The following is a 15,026-nucleotide window of genomic DNA, read 5'->3' on the forward strand; positions in this document are numbered from 1 at the left end:
CAGCATCCAATGTTCCAATCCTCTATCCTCTTTGAAATGACCCGGAGAGTCAAGGAATGCTTGCCACTTACCTTGGTGAAGTTTCATGCTACCCAAATCTAGAGAGGCCATGTAGAAAGACTTCAAGTGTCATCATTTCAACTTATGGTCCTTGCTGTCAAATTGGCAACAGATATAAGGTCTTTTTGGATCTCTAAGAAACCTAGGGACCGCAGAAGGTTTATACTTCAGAATGCAAGAAGCTTAAGGCAGCTTCCATACCAGATATCAGTTCAGTACTAGCTATTTGCCAGATCATCAGGACCTGAAATCCATGGAGGCCAATTCTCTCAAGAGGAGGAAGTATTGAATAGGTAAGTGCTTCCCTTTCAGTGAAATAGAGCTCATTTACACATCAACTCGGCAGTTGATGTCAATTGCCTTATCCCTAAAAGTGGCCCAAATCTGGAGAATGCACCTGAAAGGGGTGCGTTGGGGAAGCACATTTGAGTTTCCCAGAGCCACAACACTTTCACACAAAACAAACGCAAAAGCACATGCAAAAAAGAAACTCTCAGTCCTGAGGACCAAAGCAAGGGGTGAGGATGAGCAACATCCTCAGTGTTTTTGAAGTACGTTCCCTCATTTTAACAACAAAATGACAAACAACATGCAAATTGAAAGATAGGGAATCAGGACCACAGTTGTCATGCCTACTGACCTGGGAAGCAGAAAGAGCCAAAAAGGAAAAAGCAAAGAAATTAGGAAAAGTTCAATTTGCTTCATTAACTTCCACATGTCTCCTGGAAATATGGTCGTTTCCTCAGGGTCACAATGATGAAAACCAAAAGGATTTCACTGAGCAAACTTTCTCTAACTGAATATTTTACATAGACTGGTTTTGGAGATATGAAAACGATTCATTTGATGCCATGTTTCACCAGAATCTGTAGAATATGCTGGCCATGCAATGTAAAAAAAAAAAAAATACTTGCTTGTCCCTTAGCGGACTACAAGATGGACTAGAGCTCTGCTGATCACAGCAGGTGTTATCCAATAGCAGAGAGACAAATGCAATGCCAAAAGGTCTCTCAGGATCGCAGTTCCCAGGCACCAGAGGGCAGATTCCTACCCATTGGAAAGGGAATATGTCAACCAATGTTCCACCACAGCTGAAACACAACGCAGGAGGGAACGATACCTAGTGTGATCATATGCAAGCTCCGTTACTGACCAAAGACGTCTCAAGTACTCAATGCAAGTACTGTTTCACACACCTACAGTGTACCAATCACAAACAGGATCCCACAAACCACAGCACAGACTGCCGTGATTAACACCACATTGACACACACAAACACATGAAGAACAAATAAACACTCCAATCACAAAGACAGAAAGCCAGAGAAGGCATTTTGTCAACTTCCACTTCCACTCCCACATGGAGGCCCCCAGTTCTCAAGAGGGAATGGACACAGAGGGGCTCACATCCGCTAAGGGGAGCAGCCCAGTTGGAGTAGACCTATTTCCCAGCCTGTGCAAGCTGGAGCGACTTACCCCCAAATGACATGAACTGTGTACCGTTGCTCTGGACATGTCTCCAAGACAAGCAGCCTCGTGCTGTAGGGCAGCCACTGCATATCAGGGAGAATCCCTGCCAGTATCCTGGAGCCAAATGTACTCTGGCATGTGCTGGGAACTATAAATGGCGACGCCCCTGATCGAGATCAATACACCATGGGCACAGACCTCCTGGCTGGCTCGCTATAATTGGTAACCAAAGGCCAGGATGTGTGCGCGAGGCACAGTGAGGCCAAACAACAGCAAAACATTGGACTTTGGAGCCGAGAAATATTTGTTGTTGAGACATTCAAGGAAATGGGTGGCTTATGCTGGGTAATGCCCAACCTTGAAAGCTTTTAGCAAAGCCCTCTTAGAGGTAAGGTGATGGAGGGGTGTGGCTTTTCTTTGAAAACTTCTCCCTGTCCGATCCATTGTTCTTGAGGACAGGTCATAGTCAGGTCTCAATGTTCCTATCAATCTCCAGCAAACAAATGTCACTCCCTGGGTGACAAGAAAGGGCAAGGTCCCAAGGCACAAGACTCACCCTCTGAGGTCCAGACCCACCTAAGAGAAAGGGGTCCCTGGGAGGGGTGGTGGTCCTCCTGCCATGGAGGGTTTGTCCAGGAGCTGGTCTGAGGCCTCCCACCAGTGCCCACGCCTCACAGAGGAGGCAGCTCTGTCTTGGTGGCTCCCTCAGGGCCCGGTCCCAGACCCTTGCTAGCTATCATCACTGAGGGAGCCGGGTGCACATGACCCAACAGGTCTTAATGCTTCTCAGGCCACCCAAACAGTGGCTGTCAGGTACCCCAGACTGTGAGCCATACCCTTAGGGTCACAGTGGCGGTGTGTGGTAGAGGTTCAACACTGCCTCAAGGCCTGGTCTGGGCCAATGGTCATTCATGGCCTTGGCTCTGGAGCCATGCAGGACACACCCCCAGCCTGTTCTCTGGGCCCCCCATCACACCAGCTGGCCCAAGGCCGTGTGAGCAGAAGAATGCTGGGGAGAAGGCTGGCACTTGCCTCTTACCTCATGCTCCAGGTCTGAAGGGGCAGCACTCCACTGACTGCTGCCTAGAAAAAGGGCCCCCACTAAAGATGGCTGACAGACAGTGGCTTGCTTGGGGCAGGGGCCCACTACACTGCCCACCAATGGCTGAGCAGGGTGGTCACAGTGGCATTAGTGGTCTCCTGGTAACCATTGCCTGGTAACGGGGCAGTGGGTCACAGTGCACAGCAAGGGCTGCCTGGGAAGGGCTGCATTCAGCTGGCTATGGTACAATTCCCCCTTTTCTTTGGTCCTCTGCAACCCTGAGGAGAATATGTGGGTATGATTTGGATAGAGTGGTTAATCATAAACTCCGCAGCGGATCTCTGTTTTAGGGGACTTGCTTTCAACCTCCATTCCTGGTTCATCTTTTCCCAAGTCTTTCAGGGAATGGGGTGATGACCACTCTAGCTACGTGCTGCTAGAGGAAAGCAAAGCCCTACAGTGCATTCTGAGTTGGAAGCAATGCCACGTTGCAAGTCTTGATCCAAGTCTTATATAAACTTGTATAAGGAATCCAGGAGAATAAGCCTGAAAAGCAGCGTGAGGGTGGCACTCTGGGGGAGACGTTCTGGCAGGTAATCCAGACACGCAGAAGCAGAAGGGAAGAAATTGTTGTAAGTTGTTAGGAAGTTGAGGGGAAGAGCGTCCCTTAACGGGAGAACACAGATCAAAATCAGCATTATTGCGAAGCAAATCCATAAACGTTAGTAGCATATGCATCTGTTTACTCAGTTTGTCAAAACTGCATTGGTAAGAGTCTTCTTGAAGTTGAAGCACTTTGGGAAAGCCTCAGCCTAACTATCTGTTAGACACTTAAAGAGGCAAGGTTAAAGATCGCATGACAAGGGGTTGCGAAGGAAGCTTAATCAAGTGGCTCTCATGTAACCGTCAGCATGGCTGACCAATTATCCCAAGGCATACCTGCATTTCAGAAACTTTGTACCCTTTCTAGAATATCGACAGGTGTGCCATGTATCCATCCTGTGTAATTGGAGAAGCTTCTCCCCCATTTCACAATGTTTTCTCTGTAATTTCCATACCAGATATACGACTGAAATAGTCCTCCTTGAGTTGCCTTAAGGGCCCCGCAACTAATCCAAAGTTAACAAAATGTTTCAAAACACCTGGTCCAATAAGCTCATCAGTCCTTTGAAGAGAATTCTTCTTTCTTCTCCAAAGTGAGAAGAGATCTTAAAAGCAAATCGAGATCCCTTAAAGGCAGGACAGTTCACATACCATGGTATTGAAAGCAGCATTGCAAGTAAACGTGTTCTCTTGGCAGAGGGGAACCCAATCCAGCCTTGAAAAAAACGCATTTTTAATAACAGTATCCATTTCCCGAAGTGGAGTTTCGTTTCAGCCCAATGATGCATCAAATGTTGGTTTTTGGCTCAACACATTTATCCCACCTTCCTACTCTATCCTGAAATGTGTTCCTTTTCATGAGTTTCTTAGCTTTAATTACATATTTCGATTACAATCCTCAAGTCCTTAACACCTTCACTTAGTGAAAACCAAGAAGCATGCAATTGTCAGCTGGATGCCATACCAGCATTTCTGATTGCAAACGGATGCTTTTGAGACCTTCTGCTAAGTAGGCAAAGGTAGGGAATCTTAGATGTGCCCAGCATCCAATGTTCCAATCCTCTATCCTCTTTGAAATGACCCGGAGAGTCAAGGAATGCTTGCCACTTACCTTGGTGAAGTTTCATGCTACCCAAATCTAGAGAGGCCATGTAGAAAGACTTCAAGTGTCATCATTTCAACTTATGGTCCTTGCTGTCAAATTGGCAACAGATATAAGGTCTTTTTGGATCTCTAAGAAACCTAGGGACCGCAGAAGGTTTATACTTCAGAATGCAAGAAGCTTAAGGCAGCTTCCATACCAGATATCAGTTCAGTACTAGCTATTTGCCAGATCATCAGGACCTGAAATCCATGGAGGCCAATTCTCTCAAGAGGAGGAAGTATTGAATAGGTAAGTGCTTCCCTTTCAGTGAAATAGAGCTCATTTACACATCAACTCGGCAGTTGATGTCAATTGCCTTATCCCTAAAAGTGGCCCAAATCTGGAGAATGCACCTGAAAGGGGTGCGTTGGGGAAGCACATTTGAGTTTCCCAGAGCCACAACACTTTCACACAAAACAAACGCAAAAGCACATGCAAAAAAGAAACTCTCAGTCCTGAGGACCAAAGCAAGGGGTGAGGATGAGCAACATCCTCAGTGTTTTTGAAGTACGTTCCCTCATTTTAACAACAAAATGACAAACAACATGCAAATTGAAAGATAGGGAATCAGGACCACAGTTGTCATGCCTACTGACCTGGGAAGCAGAAAGAGCCAAAAAGGAAAAAGCAAAGAAATTAGGAAAAGTTCAATTTGCTTCATTAACTTCCACATGTCTCCTGGAAATATGGTCGTTTCCTCAGGGTCACAATGATGAAAACCAAAAGGATTTCACTGAGCAAACTTTCTCTAACTGAATATTTTACATAGACTGGTTTTGGAGATATGAAAACGATTCATTTGATGCCATGTTTCACCAGAATCTGTAGAATATGCTGGCCATGCAATGTAAAAAAAAAAAAAAATACTTGCTTGTCCCTTAGCGGACTACAAGATGGACTAGAGCTCTGCTGATCACAGCAGGTGTTATCCAATAGCAGAGAGACAAATGCAATGCCAAAAGGTCTCTCAGGATCGCAGTTCCCAGGCACCAGAGGGCAGATTCCTACCCATTGGAAAGGGAATATGTCAACCAATGTTCCACCACAGCTGAAACACAACGCAGGAGGGAACGATACCTAGTGTGATCATATGCAAGCTCCGTTACTGACCAAAGACGTCTCAAGTACTCAATGCAAGTACTGTTTCACACACCTACAGTGTACCAATCACAAACAGGATCCCACAAACCACAGCACAGACTGCCGTGATTAACACCACATTGACACACACAAACACATGAAGAACAAATAAACACTCCAATCACAAAGACAGAAAGCCAGAGAAGGCATTTTGTCAACTTCCACTTCCACTCCCACATGGAGGCCCCCAGTTCTCAAGAGGGAATGGACACAGAGGGGCTCACATCCGCTAAGGGGAGCAGCCCAGTTGGAGTAGACCTATTTCCCAGCCTGTGCAAGCTGGAGCGACTTACCCCCAAATGACATGAACTGTGTACCGTTGCTCTGGACATGTCTCCAAGACAAGCAGCCTCGTGCTGTAGGGCAGCCACTGCATATCAGGGAGAATCCCTGCCAGTATCCTGGAGCCAAATGTACTCTGGCATGTGCTGGGAACTATAAATGGCGACGCCCCTGATCGAGATCAATACACCATGGGCACAGACCTCCTGGCTGGCTCGCTATAATTGGTAACCAAAGGCCAGGATGTGTGCGCGAGGCACAGTGAGGCCAAACAACAGCAAAACATTGGACTTTGGAGCCGAGAAATATTTGTTGTTGAGACATTCAAGGAAATGGGTGGCTTATGCTGGGTAATGCCCAACCTTGAAAGCTTTTAGCAAAGCCCTCTTAGAGGTAAGGTGATGGAGGGGTGTGGCTTTTCTTTGAAAACTTCTCCCTGTCCGATCCATTGTTCTTGAGGACAGGTCATAGTCAGGTCTCAATGTTCCTATCAATCTCCAGCAAACAAATGTCACTCCCTGGGTGACAAGAAAGGGCAAGGTCCCAAGGCACAAGACTCACCCTCTGAGGTCCAGACCCACCTAAGAGAAAGGGGTCCCTGGGAGGGGTGGTGGTCCTCCTGCCATGGAGGGTTTGTCCAGGAGCTGGTCTGAGGCCTCCCACCAGTGCCCACGCCTCACAGAGGAGGCAGCTCTGTCTTGGTGGCTCCCTCAGGGCCCGGTCCCAGACCCTTGCTAGCTATCATCACTGAGGGAGCCGGGTGCACATGACCCAACAGGTCTTAATGCTTCTCAGGCCACCCAAACAGTGGCTGTCAGGTACCCCAGACTGTGAGCCATACCCTTAGGGTCACAGTGGCGGTGTGTGGTAGAGGTTCAACACTGCCTCAAGGCCTGGTCTGGGCCAATGGTCATTCATGGCCTTGGCTCTGGAGCCATGCAGGACACACCCCCAGCCTGTTCTCTGGGCCCCCCATCACACCAGCTGGCCCAAGGCCGTGTGAGCAGAAGAATGCTGGGGAGAAGGCTGGCACTTGCCTCTTACCTCATGCTCCAGGTCTGAAGGGGCAGCACTCCACTGACTGCTGCCTAGAAAAAGGGCCCCCACTAAAGATGGCTGACAGACAGTGGCTTGCTTGGGGCAGGGGCCCACTACACTGCCCACCAATGGCTGAGCAGGGTGGTCACAGTGGCATTAGTGGTCTCCTGGTAACCATTGCCTGGTAACGGGGCAGTGGGTCACAGTGCACAGCAAGGGCTGCCTGGGAAGGGCTGCATTCAGCTGGCTATGGTACAATTCCCCCTTTTCTTTGGTCCTCTGCAACCCTGAGGAGAATATGTGGGTATGATTTGGATAGAGTGGTTAATCATAAACTCCGCAGCGGATCTCTGTTTTAGGGGACTTGCTTTCAACCTCCATTCCTGGTTCATCTTTTCCCAAGTCTTTCAGGGAATGGGGTGACGACCACTCTAGCTACGTGCTGCTGGAGGAAAGCAAAGCCCTACAGTGCATTCTGAGTTGGAAGCAATGCCACGTTGCAAGTCTTGATCCAAGTCTTATATAAACTTGTATAAGGAATCCAGGAGAATAAGCCTGAAAAGCAGCGTGAGGGTGGCACTCTGGGGGAGACGTTCTGGCAGGTAATCCAGACACGCAGAAGCAGAAGGGAAGAAATTGTTGTAAGTTGTTAGGAAGTTGAGGGGAAGAGTTTCCCTTAACGGGAGAACACAGATCAAAATCAGCATTATTGCAAAGCAAATCCATAAACGTTAGTAGCATATGCATCTGTTTACTCAGTTTGTCAAAACTGCATTGGTAAGAGTCTTCTTGAAGTTGAAGCACTTTGGGAAAGCCTCAGCCTAACTATCTGTTAGACACTTAAAGAGGCAAGGTTAAAGATCGGATGACAAGGGGTTGCAAAGGAAGCTTAATCAAGTGGCTCTCATGTAACCGTCAGCATGGCTGACCAATTATCCCAAGGCATACCTGCATTTCAGAAACTTTGTACCCTTTCTAGAATATCGACAGGTGTGCCATGTATCCATCCTGTGTAATTGGAGAAGCTTCTCCCCCATTTCACAATGTTTTCTCTGTAATTTCCATACCAGATATACGACTGAAATAGTCCTCCTTGAGTTGCCTTAAGGGCCCCGCAACTAATCCAAAGTTAACAAAATGTTTCAAAACACCTGGTCCAATAAGCTCATCAGTCCTTTGAAGAGAATTCTTCTTTCTTCTCCAAAGTGAGAAGAGATCTTAAAAGCAAATCGAGATCCCTTAAAGGCAGGACAGTTCACATACCATGGTATTGAAAGCAGCATTCCAAGTAAACGTGTTCTCTTGGCAGAGGGGAACCCAATCCAGCCTTGAAAAAAACGTATTTTTAATAACAGTATCCATTTCCCGAAGTGGAGTTTCGTTTCAGCCCAATGATGCATCAAATGTTGGTTTTTGGCTCAACACATTTATCCCACCTTCCTACTCTATCCTGAAATGTGTTCCTTTTCATGAGTTTCTTAGCTTTAATTACATATTTCGATTACAATCCTCAAGTCCTTAACACCTTCACTTAGTGAAAACCAAGAAGCAAGCAATTGTCAGCTGGATGCCATACCAGCATTTCTGATTGCAAACGGATGCTTTTGAGACCTTCTGCTAAGTAGGCAAAGGTAGGGAATCTTAGATGTGCCCAGCATCCAATGTTCCAATCCTCTATCCTCTTTGAAATGACCCGGAGAGTCAAGGAATGCTTGCCACTTACCTTGGTGAAGTTTCATGCTACCCAAATCTAGAGAGGCCATGTAGAAAGACTTCAAGTGTCATCATTTCAACTTATGGTCCTTGCTGTCAAATTGGCAACAGATATAAGGTCTTTTTGGATCTCTAAGAAACCTAGGGACCGCAGAAGGTTTATACTTCAGAATGCAAGAAGCTGAAGGCAGCTTCCATACCAGATATCAGTTCAGTACTAGCTATTTGCCAGATCATCAGGACCTGAAATCCATGGAGGCCAATTCTCTCCAGAGGAGGAAGTATTGAATAGGTAAGTGCTTCCCTTTCAGTGAAATAGAGCTCATTTACACATCAACTCGGCAGTTGATGTCAATTGCCTTAACCCTAAAAGTGGCCCAAATCTGGAGAATGCACCTGAAAGGGGTGCGTTGGGGAAGCACATTTGAGTTTCCCAGAGCCACAACACTTTCACACAAAACAAACGCAAAAGCACATGCAAAAAAGAAACTCTCAGTCCTGAGGACCAAAGCAAGGGGTGAGCATGAAAAACATCCTCAGTGTTTTTGAAGTACGTTCCCTCATTTTAACAACAAAATGACAAACAACATGCAAATTGAAAGATAGGGAATGAGGACCACAGTTGTCATGCCTACTGACCTGGGAAGCAGAAAGAGCCAAAAAGGAAAAAGCAAAGAAATTAGGAAAAGTTCAATTTGCTTCATTAACTTCCACATGTCTCCTGGAAATATGGTCGTTTCCTCAGGGTCACAATGATGAAAACCAAAAGGATTTCACTGAGCAAACTTTCTCTAACTGAATATTTTACATAGACTGGTTTTGGAGATATGAAAACGATTCATTTGATGCCATGTTTCACCAGAATCTGTAGAATATGCTGGCCATGCAATGTAAAAAAAAAAAAAAAATACTTGCTTGTCCCTTAGCGGACTACAAGATGGACTAGAGCTCTGCTGATCACAGCAGGTGTTATCCAATAGCAGAGAGACAAATGCAATGCCAAAAGGTCTCTCAGGATCGCAGTTCCCAGGCACCAGAGGGCAGATTCCTACCCATTGGAAAGGGAATATGTCAACCAATGTTGCACCACAGCTGAAACACAACGCAGGAGGGAACGATACCTAGTGTGATCATATGCAAGCTCCGTTACTGACCAAAGACGTCTCAAGTACTCAATGCAACTGCTGTTTCACACACCTACAATGTACCAATCACAAACAGGATCCCACAAACCACAGCACAGACTGCCGTGATTAACACCACATTGACACACACAAACACATGAAGAACAAATAAACACTCCAATCACAAAGACAGAAAGCCAGAGAAGGCATTTTGTCAACTTCCACTTCCACTCCCACATGGAGGCCCCCAGTTCTCAAGAGGGAATGGACACAGAGGGGCTCACATCCGCTAAGGGGAGCAGCCCAGTTGGAGTAGACCTATTTCCCAGCCTGTGCAAGCTAGAGCGACTTACCCCCAAATGACATGAACTGTATACCGTTGCTCTGGACATGTCTCCAAGACAAGCAGCCTCGTGCTATAGGGCAGCCACTGCATATCAGGGAGAATCCCTGCCAGTATCCTGGAGCCAAATGTACTCTGGCATGTGCTGGGAACTATAAATGGCGACGCCCCTGATCGAGATCAATACACCATGGGCACAGACCTCCTGGCTGGCTCGCTATAATTGGTAACCAAAGGCCAGGATGTGTGCGCGAGGCACAGTGAGGCCAAACAACAGCAAAACATTGGACTTTGGAGCCGAGAAATATTTGTTGTTGAGACATTCAAGGAAATGGGTGGCTTATGCTGGGTAATGCCCAACCTTGAAAGCTTTTAGCAAAGCCCTCTTAGAGGTAAGGTGATGGAGGGGTGTGGCTTTTCGTTGAAAACTTCTCCCTGTCCGATCCATTGTTCTTGAGGACAGGTCATAGTCAGGTCTCAATGTTCCTATCAATCTCCAGCAAACAAATGTCACTCCCTGGGTGACAAGAAAGGGCAAGGTCCCAAGGCACAAGACTCACCCTCTGAGGTCCAGACCCACCTAAGAGAAAGGGGTCCCTGGGAGGGGTGGTGGTCCTCCTGCCATGGAGGGTTTGTCCAGGAGCTGGTCTGAGGCCTCCCACCAGTGCCCACGCCTCACAGAGGAGGCAGCTCTGTCTTGGTGGCTCCCTCAGGGCCCGGTCCCAGACCCTTGCTAGCTATCATCACTGAGGGAGCCGGGTGCACATGACCCAACAGGTCTTAATGCTTCTCAGGCCACCCAAACAGTGGCTGTCAGGTACCCCAGACTGTGAGCCATACCCTTAGGGTCACAGTGGCGGTGTGTGGTAGAGGTTCAACACTGCCTCAAGGCCTGGTCTGGGCCAATGGTCATTCATGGCCTTGGCTCTGGAGCCATGCAGGACACACCCCCAGCCTGTTCTCTGGGCCCCCCATCACACCAGCTGGCCCAAGGCCGTGTGAGCAGAAGAATGCTGGGGAGAAGGCTGGCACTTGCCTCTTACCTCATGCTCCAGGTCTGAAGGGGCAGCACTCCACTGACTGCTGCCTAGAAAAAGGGCCCCCACTAAAGATGGCTGACAGACAGTGGCTTGCTTGGGGCAGGGGCCCACTACACTGCCCACCAATGGCTGAGCAGGGTGGTCACAGTGGCATTAGTGGTCTCCTGGTAACCATTGCCTGGTAACGGGGCAGTGGGTCACAGTGCACAGCAAGGGCTGCCTGGGAAGGGCTGCATTCAGCTGGCTATGGTACAATTCCCCCTTTTCTTTGGTCCTCTGCAACCCTGAGGAGAATATGTGGGTATGATTTGGATAGAGTGGTTAATCATAAACTCCGCAGCGGATCTCTGTTTTAGGGGACTTGCTTTCAACCTCCATTCCTGGTTCAACTTTTCCCAAGTCTTTCAGGGAATGGGGTGACGACCACTCTAGCTACGTGCTGCTGGAGGAAAGCAAAGCCCTACAGTGCATTCTGAGTTGGAAGCAATGCCACGTTGCAAGTCTTGATCCAAGTCTTATATAAACTTGTATAAGGAATCCAGGAGAATAAGCCTGAAAAGCAGCGTGAGGGTGGCACTCTGGGGGAGACGTTCTGGCAGGTAATCCAGACACGCAGAAGCAGAAGGGAAGAAATTGTTGTAAGTTGTTAGGAAGTTGAGGGGAAGAGTTTCCCTTAACGGGAGAACACAGATCAAAATCAGCATTATTGCAAAGCAAATCCATAAACGTTAGTAGCATATGCATCTGTTTACTCAGTTTGTCAAAACTGCATTGGTAAGAGTCTTCTTGAAGTTGAAGCACTTTGGGAAAGCCTCAGCCTAACTATCTGTTAGACACTTAAAGAGGCAAGGTTAAAGATCGGATGACAAGGGGTTGCAAAGGAAGCTTAATCAAGTGGCTCTCATGTAACCGTCAGCATGGCTGACCAATTATCCCAAGGCATACCTGCATTTCAGAAACTTTGTACCCTTTCTAGAATATCGACAGGTGTGCCATGTATCCATCCTGTGTAATTGGAGAAGCTTCTCCCCCATTTCACAATGTTTTCTCTGTAATTTCCATACCAGATATACGACTGAAATAGTCCTCCTTGAGTTGCCTTAAGGGCCCCGCAACTAATCCAAAGTTAACAAAATGTTTCAAAACACCTGGTCCAATAAGCTCATCAGTCCTTTGAAGAGAATTCTTCTTTCTTCTCCAAAGTGAGAAGAGATCTTAAAAGCAAATCGAGATCCCTTAAAGGCAGGACAGTTCACATACCATGGTATTGAAAGCAGCATTCCAAGTAAACGTGTTCTCTTGGCAGAGGGGAACCCAATCCAGCCTTGAAAAAAACGTATTTTTAATAACAGTATCCATTTCCCGAAGTGGAGTTTCGTTTCAGCCCAATGATGCATCAAATGTTGGTTTTTGGCTCAACACATTTATCCCACCTTCCTACTCTATCCTGAAATGTGTTCCTTTTCATGAGTTTCTTAGCTTTAATTACATATTTCGATTACAATCCTCAAGTCCTTAACACCTTCACTTAGTGAAAACCAAGAAGCAAGCAATTGTCAGCTGGATGCCATACCAGCATTTCTGATTGCAAACGGATGCTTTTGAGACCTTCTGCTAAGTAGGCAAAGGTAGGGAATCTTAGATGTGCCCAGCATCCAATGTTCCAATCCTCTATCCTCTTTGAAATGACCCGGAGAGTCAAGGAATGCTTGCCACTTACCTTGGTGAAGTTTCATGCTACCCAAATCTAGAGAGGCCATGTAGAAAGACTTCAAGTGTCATCATTTCAACTTATGGTCCTTGCTGTCAAATTGGCAACAGATATAAGGTCTTTTTGGATCTCTAAGAAACCTAGGGACCGCAGAAGGTTTATACTTCAGAATGCAAGAAGCTGAAGGCAGCTTCCATACCAGATATCAGTTCAGTACTAGCTATTTGCCAGATCATCAGGACCTGAAATCCATGGAGGCCAATTCTCTCAAGAGGAGGAAGTATTGAATAGGTAAGTGCTTCCCTTTCAGTGAAATAGAGCTCATTTACACATCAACTCGGCAGTTGATGTCAATTGCCTTAACCCTAAAAGTGGCCCAAATCTGGAGAATGCACCTGAAAGGGGTGCGTTGGGGAAGCACATTTGAGTTTCCCAGAGCCACAACACTTTCACACAAAACAAACGCAAAAGCACATGCAAAAAAGAAACTCTCAGTCCTGAGGACCAAAGCAAGGGGTGAGCATGAAAAACATCCTCAGTGTTTTTGAAGTACGTTCCCTCATTTTAACAACAAAATGACAAACAACATGCAAATTGAAAGATAGGGAATCAGGACCACAGTTGTCATGCCTACTGACCTGGGAAGCAGAAAGAGCCAAAAAGGAAAAAGCAAAGAAATTAGGAAAAGTTCAATTTGCTTCATTAACTTCCACATGTCTCCTGGAAATATGGTCGTTTCCTCAGGGTCACAATGATGAAAACCAAAAGGATTTCACTGAGCAAACTTTCTCTAACTGAATATTTTACATAGACTGGTTTTGGAGATATGAAAACGATTCATTTGATGCCATGTTTCACCAGAATCTGTAGAATATGCTGGCCATGCAATGTAAAAAAAAAAAAAAATACTTGCTTGTCCCTTAGCGGACTACAAGATGGACTAGAGCTCTGCTGATCACAGCAGGTGTTATCCAATAGCAGAGAGACAAATGCAATGCCAAAAGGTCTCTCAGGATCGCAGTTCCCAGGCACCAGAGGGCAGATTCCTACCCATTGGAAAGGGAATATGTCAACCAATGTTGCACCACAGCTGAAACACAACGCAGGAGGGAACGATACCTAGTGTGATCATATGCAAGCTCCGTTACTGACCAAAGACGTCTCAAGTACTCAATGCAACTGCTGTTTCACACACCTACAATGTACCAATCACAAACAGGATCCCACAAACCACAGCACAGACTGCCGTGATTAACACCACATTGACACACACAAACACATGAAGAACAAATAAACACTCCGATCACAAAGACAGAAAGCCAGAGAAGGCATTTTGTCAACTTCCACTTCCACTCCCACATGGAGGCCCCCAGTTCTCAAGAGGGAATGGACTCAGAGGGGCTCCCATCCGCTAAGGGGAGCAGCCCAGTTGGAGTAGACCTATTTCCCAGCCTGTGCAAGCTGGAGCGACTTACCCCCAAATGACATGAACTGTATACCGTTGCTCTGGACATGTCTCCAAGACAAGCAGCCTCGTGCTGTAGGGCAGCCACTGCATATCAGGGAGAATCCCTGCCAGTATCCTGGAGCCAAATGTACTCTGGCATGTGCTGGGAACTATAAATGGCAACGCCCCTGATCGAGATCAATACACCATGGGCACAGACCTCCTGGCTGGCTCGCTATAATTGGTAACCAAAGGCCAGGATGTGTGCGCGAGGCACAGTGAGGCCAAACAACAGCAAAACATTGGACTTTGGAGCCGAGAAATATTTGTTGTTGAGACATTCAAGGAAATGGGTGGCTTATGCTGGGTAATGCCCAACCTTGAAAGCTTTTAGCAAAGCCCTCTTAGAGGTAAGGTGATGGAGGGGTGTGGCTTTTCGTTGAAAACTTCTCCCTGTCCGATCCATTGTTCTTGAGGACAGGTCATAGTCAGGTCTCAATGTTCCTATCAATCTCCAGCAAACAAATGTCACTCTCTGGGTGACAAGAAAGGGCAAGGTCCCAAGGCACAAGACTCACCCTCTGAGGTCCAGACCCACCTAAGAGAAAGGGGTCCCTGGGAGGGGTGGTGGTCCTCCTGCCATGGAGGGTTTGTCCAGGAGCTGGTCTGAGGCCTCCCACCAGTGCCCACGCCTCACAGAGGAGGCAGCTCTGTCTTGGTGGCTCCCTCAGGGCCCGGTCCCAGACCCTTGCTAGCTCTCATCACTGAGGGAGCCGGGTGCACATGACCCAACAGGTCTTAATGCTTCTCAGGCCACCCAAACAGTGGCTGTCAGGTACCCCAGACTGTGAGCCATACCCTTAGGGTCA

Source organism: Hippopotamus amphibius, chromosome 10 (genome assembly GCF_030028045.1).
Source record: "Hippopotamus amphibius kiboko isolate mHipAmp2 chromosome 10, mHipAmp2.hap2, whole genome shotgun sequence".
Classification (NCBI taxonomy): Eukaryota; Metazoa; Chordata; class Mammalia; order Artiodactyla; family Hippopotamidae; genus Hippopotamus; species Hippopotamus amphibius.